At 44.4% G+C, this 9,109-nt stretch overlaps 1 long non-coding RNA gene across 1 annotated transcript; it reads left to right on the forward strand.

Moving 5' to 3' along the window:
* Positions 1-3,745: 3,745 nt before the first annotated feature.
* Positions 3,746-9,101, forward strand: LOC131192859 (uncharacterized). The gene is made up of 4 exons (XR_009153801.1): positions 3,746-3,962; positions 4,075-4,142; positions 6,485-6,614; positions 8,427-9,101. It is a non-coding gene; the product is annotated as an uncharacterized LOC131192859 (long non-coding RNA).
* The last annotated feature ends 8 nt before the right edge of the window (positions 9,102-9,109 follow it).

Consider the following 9,109-nt stretch of genomic DNA (forward strand, 5'->3'; position numbering starts at 1 on the left):
GTTAAGTGAATCACTACAGCTATGAAGTCAGTAACCTGTTTGTTAAGTGAATCACTACAGCTATGAAGTCAATAACTCGGTTGTTAAGTGAATCACTACAGCTATTAACCCGGTTGTTAAGTGAATCACTACAGCTATGAAGTCAGTAACCCGGTTGTTAAGTGAATGCTCAATGGCTGGCGCCATGATGGATATTGGGGTCTGGGTATGTCACTTCTAAGGTCGAGGCAGTCTGAGATTGAAATCCGCTTCAGTTCCCGGTTAACCCTGTCATAACTAGTTGCCGTGACTATCGCTGCTTCGTTTTCTTTTCACGGAGCCAAGGCTCAGATCCCCGAAAACCTGTAAAGATATTACTGCTTAAAGGCCGGATGTGCAGTAGTACGGTATGTGTCACCGTCCCATATGCAGCCTCTTAGGGTAGACCTTCTTAATTACATTAAGTACGATTATTTGAAGGACATAAACCAGAGGCTTAGCCTCCTGGACAAATACTGCTCGTAGTTCATTGTATTCCCCATTCTTAGAGCATCTCTTGTTGACTGGACTATGGATAGGGACACAAAATTTGCAAATGAGTAACGGTAAGAACCTAGCCCTTAGGTTCTCTTTCCGGCGTTATGCAACCCTAAGATAAATCACAAAACTGTCAAAACTGGGACCCGAGTTGAGCTTGGGGAGTAACACCCTAGAGGACCGTAAAACTCAAAGGGAGTGCACAAAATTAATGAGACTCAAAGTGAAATATCCAAGGCATTCATATGCGATGTAAGCTTGGCTATGGTAGTACATGGGGATCGCCCGATTACCCACTCGTACTCTTAGGGAGTTTGGGGCAATGTAACAAATGGCTGTTCAGATTACTTGCTTTGCACTGTTACACCTTAGAAGTCCATACAAAACATGGCCCCCGTTTTAAGGTAACCCGTCATTGGCGATGAGCCTGGCTGATGAGGTAGAAAGAATCGAGCTGATTTAGCATAAACCCCTGTATCCCGGTACTGAATCTTTCTCGGAATCAGCTTGGTTTTTCAAGGATGAAGTGGAAGTCATTGAGGTAATCCTCAAATGCAATTTTCAATTAAGTTGCAGTTTTGCACATAAATCAAAGCCATGGAGTTGTCATAGACTTAAGCAAAACAAATTTAGCTTTCAAACCTAAGCGATCTACATCAAGCTTTGTAGGTAGCAAAAAGTTGATTTAATGCAAACAAAGTTCTGGGTCAATGCGTCCTGTCTTTTCAGAGACTTGTTTGCCAAAAATTAGGATTCACTAGTCCTGCGACGCAGCCTAGAACTATAAACAACTCTTAGAGACTAATAAAACCAATGGCAGAGACATAAATACCTGCATCTCCCCTGTCACCGTATGTATGCTACACTAAATACTAAGTGGGTCACCCTCCTAGACGACTAAATCTTTTGCAAGGAGGGGCTACATAAAATAGAAATTCCGGGCAAACCTGTTTGAGCCAGCTGTATGCCTTCATCTTTCACCCAGTTATTGCCCTGATTTAGCCCAAGGACTCGATAAGCCCTTGGAGACATATAAACACTGCTAAGTACCCAATAATAGCAGGCCCGTAGCAAGAAATCCTTCCACTTTCTGACAATAAAAAGACCTATTGAAAAGAAGCTTTCAACAACGCTGTAACGTCTACCCTTAGGCGATTATAGACTCAAATTCTCACGCTCTTTTACAAGAAAGTGCCAGATCCTGATGCTAATCAAGTAAGGCCAAAACTGATGAGGCGTACACTTATGCTACCATGATCTTAGCCTGGGCAATGAAGGGGCAAAAAAGTTTTAGGTCACACCGAATTGGCGGGTGACATATGCTAATTTCATGTGAAGCATGCAGGGATTAACTGCAACTTATTTATCTTCATTAGGAAAATTGCAAGTTCAAGGGAGGTGGGCAAGACCAGCTAATACCAGGTGCGGCATTCAGTTTTTCCGCTGGGCTAGCTTCATCCTCTAAAACAGCTTGGTCACTTATTGCCTATTGCCCTGTTTCACACTTCACTCCTTCAGGATCGTGTCTCCTTTGAGGAGGTGGCAATTCAGTTCACCAGTGAAGAGTGGTCACTGCTGGATCTCGGCCAGAAAGCCTTGCACCAGAAGTCATGTTGGAGACATGTAGGATCATGGCCTCTTTAGGTAAGGGGAAAATGAAGTCAGATCATATCTTGGCTCTGTGCAGATCTTATTAAAATTATTTCAGCTCTTTGGTATTGATTGTCCACCTCAAAATTCTAAGTAGCACAATTTCAGTTAAAAAGCGATCAGTGGTGACCAGTCAGACTGGACATGCAGTCTTGGAATTTTCTGTGGGCCTTATGTCAATACTCCCAAACCCATCATCTCTCCTTCCCTCAGACGCGTTCCTCTTTCCCGCTTTCTACAATCCTGGCACTTTGCCCCTAATCCACCAGGGGGCGTCTCTGCCAAGAGCCGGTAACGTCATGCGCTTCCCCATTGGTCCACTGGAGGGTAAACGTCACAGCTGCTTTCCAGAGGAGGCTGGGAAGGAAATGACATCACAAACGCTTGCTTGCTCTAGGACTGCACTCGCTCTCCTTAACCCCTGGGGCTCCGCAGGAGGCGGAGAGCTGGGAGAGTCTGGCGGGGGGATGCAGACGTGCTCCGGGTGAGTTGGGGCTCTTCCTGGTCCCATGCCGCCTCTCCCTGCAGGGAAGCGGAAGCAGGGATGCAGGGCCGGAGGTCCGGGGAAGGGCCCGAGTGGGGGGAGGGGAGGGTCGGCCTTGCGGAGGCCCAGCAGGAGAGGAGAGAAGCCGGGCGAGGAGGAGGCAGGATTCGCACCAGGCTCCCCGAGGGCCCCGTTTTGTCTCCGGAGGGGGAGAGAAGCGGGGCGGCCTCTCCAGCTGCCTCCTTCCCGGCCCTGCGCTGGGATGAGCCGCTTGGGGCTCCAGGCAGGTTGGCTGAAGGTCGTTCAGTGGCTGAATTCTACTTTTTAATTCTTTCTAATTATTTTTCTTCCCATCTCAGATACAGAAACTCGAAATCATTTGTAATCTTTGCAAGCCAAACTTTTCTCTCCCTGAGGAAAAAAAGAGCAGAATCACTTGGAGGGATCAGAGTCCTGAGGCGCCAGAAATGGTCCTGTGAAGGAAAAGGCATCTGGAGACCCAGAAGAGTCCTTGGAGCCATTTGGAGTTGCTCTGCAGGAGAGAGAAAGGATGGAGACACAACCTTTGGGAAAGGAGGGAGCCGGAAAAGGCCCTTCAGCTGCTCAGCCTGGGAAGCTCTGGACAAGGACTGGGCAGAAGATCCTGGAGGAGGAAACCATCCTCCCTTCAGAAGTTCAGCCCTGGAGCTTCATCCAATATCGGGAGGCTGAGGGTCCCCGAGGACTTTGCAGCCAACTCCACGACTTTTGCAGGCGATGGCTGAGACCAGAAAAGCACACCAAAGCCCAGATGTTGGACCTGGTGGTTCTGGAGCAGCTCCTGGCTCTCCTGCCCCCAGAGATGGAGGGCTGGGTGCGGGAGTGTGGAGCAGAGACCAGCTCCCAGGCGGTGGCCCTGGCTGAAGGCTTCCTCTTGAGCCAGGCGGAGGAGCAGAAGCAGGTCCAGTTGCAGGTGAGAGTTCAAAAAAGAATAGAGAATGTGTTTGAATGCTTCACCCCTCCTTACCAATGCCTCAGACATTCATAAAATGTGGCAATGTCCCATTAGTTCTTGTAGGACATTGTTCCATTGTTTTCTCACTCAACCTCACTGATGGATATTGGGGGCTTTCGAGTTTTGTTCCGAATATAAGAATCCACTTTATTTTGTGTGAAATACATTAATTCTGCTTCTTTATTCCTTCCTCCTGTTTGAAGTGTTGCACTGTGGAGATCAGAGATCCTGAGGGAAAGAAGAACCCATCAAATCCCCCTCAGGAGCTATTTTTCAGGACGATCCCTTGGGAAGATCAAAGTCAGGACACCTCAGGAGGTAATGGAAGATCCACTGATTATTCATCTGCCTTATCTTCGCTCTCCTTTTCTATAGAATACCTCCTCCTATTTTGTTAATTATGCATTTTGAAATTATTTATTACTTACAGAAAAGCAAAGAGCGAAGCTTTCTGGTTTTTATGACGGAGATCAAACAGCGGTTGACCCTCCAAATCAAGTAAGAAAGGGATAATTTATTAGATTTCTATTCTCCCTTCAGGAAGTGAAGCGGGTGTGCAGAGTGCTTTCTCCTTCCATTTTCCCCCCTTGTTTGGACTGGGTTATTTTTGTGTTCTTCCACAACATGGACATCACAATAGCAGGTTCAAGTTGCTGTCAGCCAGCATAGCTTCCTCTGGTTATCTTGTTCTGCTCGGTACTCCTCCAACTTTGAGTTTACATGAAGCAATTTTTAAAACTGCTTTTTAGCAAAGCTAAACCCTGCTGCACAGCTTGATCATCGAAAATACCAGTTCAGAGGAACCAATAGCTTTTTAAACTGCAGATTCAACCTAACTGGTAGCTAACTAGTGGTTCGCCCGAACCGGTAGCTTTTATAACTACAGGTTCGACCAAACTGGTAGCTTTTTTTTATTACTGGTTTGCCCAGACCGGTAGTTTTTATCACCACCGGTTCGCGTGAGCAAACTGGTAGCATTTCACCCCTGAGTTAGTCCAAAATCAATCCACACAGGCCTTAGAAAAAAGAGAAAAACTTAAAGAATGCAAAACAGGGAAAAGGGGGAAAATATTTATCTTCTGTCAATTAGTATTTGTAATCCATAAAGCCCGCTGCGTCCCCAATCTTTAATACTCCAATGTTCCACATTATTGAAGCTAATCCCAATAATCCACAAGGTCAATCAGCCCGGGCCTCCCTTTATATAAAAGTTGAAAGAGTGAAGAAAAGTATTTATAATCTACAAGGCCCTCTGTCTAATTCTCTGGTGTTCCAAGATATCATGCTAAACTCAAAGTTGTCTTCCTCCCATGTTCACAAAACAAATTTTTATCTTCTATTTTTCCCTTCAAGCATTCAAAGGTATTTATAATCTACAAAAATTCAAGAGGAATCCTTTTCTACAGCTACCACCTATCTCGCTTTTCCCATGATACTTTCCAAAAAAACCCTCAATCTTCAATCTGTCTCTAAACACCAGGTGCAACAGTTCTGAAAACAGAGTGCATATATTCAGTCTGGTCACTTCCAAAATGTTCCTTCTTAGGTTAGGTTAGAGTAGGGTAGGGTAGAATAGAGTAGAATAGAGTAGAGTAGAGTAGAGTAAAAAATAGCTTAGACTAGACTTGAGTTGACTTGAGTTGACTTTGGAGGTCTTCTAGTCCCAACTCCCTGCTTAGGCAGGAAACCCTACACCATTTCAGACAAATGGCTATCCAACGTTTTCTTAAAAATTTCCAGTGTTGGAGCATTCACAACTTCTGCAGGCAAGTTGTTCCACTTATCGATTGTTCTGTCAGGAAATTTCTCCTTAGTTCTAAGTTGCTTCTCTGCTTCATTAGTTTCCACCCATTGCTTCTTGTTCTACCCTCAGGTGCTTTGGAGAATAGTTTGACTCCTCTTCTTGTGGCAACCCCTGAGATATTGGAACACTGCTATCATGTCTCCCTTAGACCTTCTTTTCATTAAACTAGACACCGAGTTCCTGCAACTGCTTCATATGTTTTAGCCTCCAGTCCCTAATCATTTTGTTGCTCTTCTCTGCATTCTTTCTAGACTCAAATACTTTATCCATATGCATGCTTTGAATTATACTTATCTTTTAAAATATCCAGTCTAGTCTTCTGTTTTAAAATTAATTTTCCAATCGCTTCTACTTCAATGGATTTGTAATCAGCTCAAAACTTTCACTTGCTTTCACTTCACTTTTCTTTGGAGGAAGAACCTGTGCCTCCTCTTTCTCTCTGAAGTCCTCTTTCTTAAATGTATTTGGGAATTAAACTTACTTGCAGAAATTAGACAATCCTTACCCAGATCCAGCACACATGCTTCACTTGTTTCTGTGCTTTCTTGTCCTGGCTGTCACAGCTGGTTCAGGAATGGCTCTTCTCCGCCTGTCAGGAAAATTTTCTGATATAACAAAGTGGACTGCCATCCACTTGATGACAGAAAGCCCTTTCTTCATTACCTCTACAGGTAACTTTGGTTCAAGAGCCTCCAGGCAGGCAGAAAGAGTTGTTCAGAGCTCTGCTCGCCAACTATTCACTCTGATGTCAGCACGGTTTCCTTACCCCACGGAGAGCCAGTCACCAATTCTGTGCCTGCATTTGATTTTGATTTTCTTTCCTAAATGTAGAACATTACTTTTCTCAATTTTGTTTTTCATTTTGTTAATGTAGTCTGTTGATTCATTAGCCTATCTTCTGGAGTGTTGGTATTCCTGTCAATTTGGTCTTGTCTGCAAATTTGATGAGTTCCCCTTCTATCCCCTTGTCTAAATCATTGATAAAGATGAACAGATCTTGCAAATCCTCCTGTTCTGTTCTTTTTTCCATGTTCAGGAGAGTCTTGTGTCCTTCGAGGAGGTGGCTGTGTCTTTCTCTGAGGAGGAATGGTCTCAGCTGGATCCTGACCAGAAAGCACTGCATTCGGAAGTCATGCTTGAAAACCATAGGAACGTGGTCTCTCTGGGTAAGAGTTCTCTAGTCCCCAATCAGAGCGTTCAAGATGATAATTAGTTTTTATCGTCTCCTGGGTGGGAGAAGGAAAGGATCTGGCCTTGTTCTCGAAGAGTCTTTGCTTAGATTCTTTCTGTGCCATTTCTTATCTGTATTTTTCCATTTCTATTTTAACTTATCTGTGGAAGCTGAAGAGAATGAGGTGTACTTTTATGTGTCCTCTGGAGGTCATGTGAGAGGAATGTGTTGTCATTTGTCCTCTGAAACCTCCCTAAATTGTGTGAGAACAGAACTTTTACACTTAGGCTATGGAAGAGCATTCTCCCAATCCAATTCAAGAGCAAAGGCCTCATGCAGTGTGACTCAGAGCATCCTAGGTTACAGGTAATCCACGAGTTACGACCGTTCACTAAGCGACTGTTACAGTTTATGACCTAGCCCACTCCCAAGTACTTAAGACTCAGTCCTGAACTTACGAATGTTGCAGCACCACGGCCGTCATTCACACGAACGACAGCAGAGGCACTGCAACAACATTCGCCCTACCTACACCCCCATCCCACCCGATGGGACTTAGGTTACGACGATGTAGCAAGCTGTTGGTTCCTTTGCCTGCTTCAGTGCATTTGGAGAAAAAGGAGGCCTAAAGTAGTGAGTATGCGAGATCAGTAGTGGGAAATCTCGCACTACTGATTTCACAGAATCTCACAATACATTACTTTAGGCCTATATTCTCTGCTAACCAAGGCCTCCACGAGAACCAGAGCAAAGTGCTTTGTAAACAGAAGGAAGGCCTCTTTGTTTTCAAAGACTTTGGCCTTGGATCTCGTGCAGTCTTCAGTTCTTAAAAGAACACAGGCCTAAAGTACTGCAGTGCGAGATCATGCGAGATTACTAGCCTGAGATCTTGCACTACTGGTCTCGTGTGATCTCGCACTAAAGTAGTTTAGGCCTCTATTGTCTGCGAATTGAAGCCTATACCAGATCCAGCCAAAGATCTAAAGCCAATGAGACTTTGGAGCAGTGTAATAGCCATTCTTGAAGCCTCCCAACCTTTCCCGTCTCGATGCGAAGAGCATTTGCAAGCCCAATGGGAGGCTTCAAACACGGTGTTTCATTCCAAAATCTCATCGCTGGTATCAAGGAACAAGCCGAGTGAGGGTCTTGCCTGCCAGATGCTGTGGAGCAGCTGCTTTAAGGTATACTGGAGAAGAAGGAGCTTTTTTCAAAATTGTTGCAGTTCTTACAGGTCTCTGCTGAAATTAACCCACCTCAATAAATCTTAACTTTTCTCCTAATTGCTGTGTATGTACCTCCACAAGCTTCTGTAAACACGGCATTACGAACTATAACTGACCAGATTATGGTGGCTGAAGCCAAATACTCAGATTCACTGGCCATTATTCTAGGTGATTTCAACAAAGGTAACTTAAGGAAAGAGCTTCCAAAATATTTTCAACATCTCAAGTGTCCCACTAGAGGCAAGAATACTTTAGACCATTGCTACACAACACTAAAAGATGTCGGTCCTTACCATGAGTAGCTGTGGGCCACTCTGATCATTGCATGATTCACCTTGTACCTGCTTACAAACAAAGACTTAAAACCACAAAATCAACAAATCAGTGAGGACCTGGACTGAGAAGGCAAAACTAAAGCTACAGGCCTGCCTTTTATTGCACTGATTGGAATGTTTTTGGAAATACCTCTGCAGACTTAAATAAACCCACAGATACTGTAACATCATATGTCAGCTTCTGTGAAGACCTATGTGTACCGACCAGGAAACTGCAAATACACAGTAACAATAAACCTTGGTTCACAGCTAAACTTAAGCAGCTACGTCGTTCCAAAGAGGAAGCCTACAGAAAAGGTGATAAAATGCTGCACAATCAGGCCAGAAATGTATTAACAAGGGAGATCAGAGCAGCAAAAAGAAGCTACTCTGAAAAGCTAAAGAATCAGTTCTCAACAAACGAATCAGCAAACATGTGGAAAACTTAAAAATATCACCGGCTACGGCAAACCTCCTTCTGAGGCTGAAGGAAATCAACAACTGGCAGATGACCTGAATGAGTTTTACTGCAGGTTTGAAAGGAAACTACAGCCACTTGTCTCCACAACCCCCATCCCAGACACACCAACAACAGCCAAACCTCCTACAACTGACCCCATCCCATTGGGTTAACAACCCCTGGTGATCACAGAAAAGGAAATGCAAGATCTATTTCAGACAGTAGCCTGGAAAAGCACCAGACCCAGACAAGATAACTCCTTGCTTAAAAGTCTATGCTGACCAATTGACCCCCATCTTCACCTGAATCTTCAATAAATCACTAGAGATGTGCTATGTTCCTTCTTGCTTCAAATGCTCCAGTATCATCCCAGTGCCGAAGAAGCCCTCCATCAAGGAACTGAAGGATTACAGACCAGTTGCTTTAACATGTTTAGTTATGAAAACTTTTGAAAGGCTAGTAAAGTCCAACATGTAAACCATCACGGATCCGC

This window comes from Ahaetulla prasina, chromosome 2 (assembly GCF_028640845.1).
Source record: "Ahaetulla prasina isolate Xishuangbanna chromosome 2, ASM2864084v1, whole genome shotgun sequence".
Taxonomy (NCBI): Eukaryota; Metazoa; Chordata; class Lepidosauria; order Squamata; family Colubridae; genus Ahaetulla; species Ahaetulla prasina.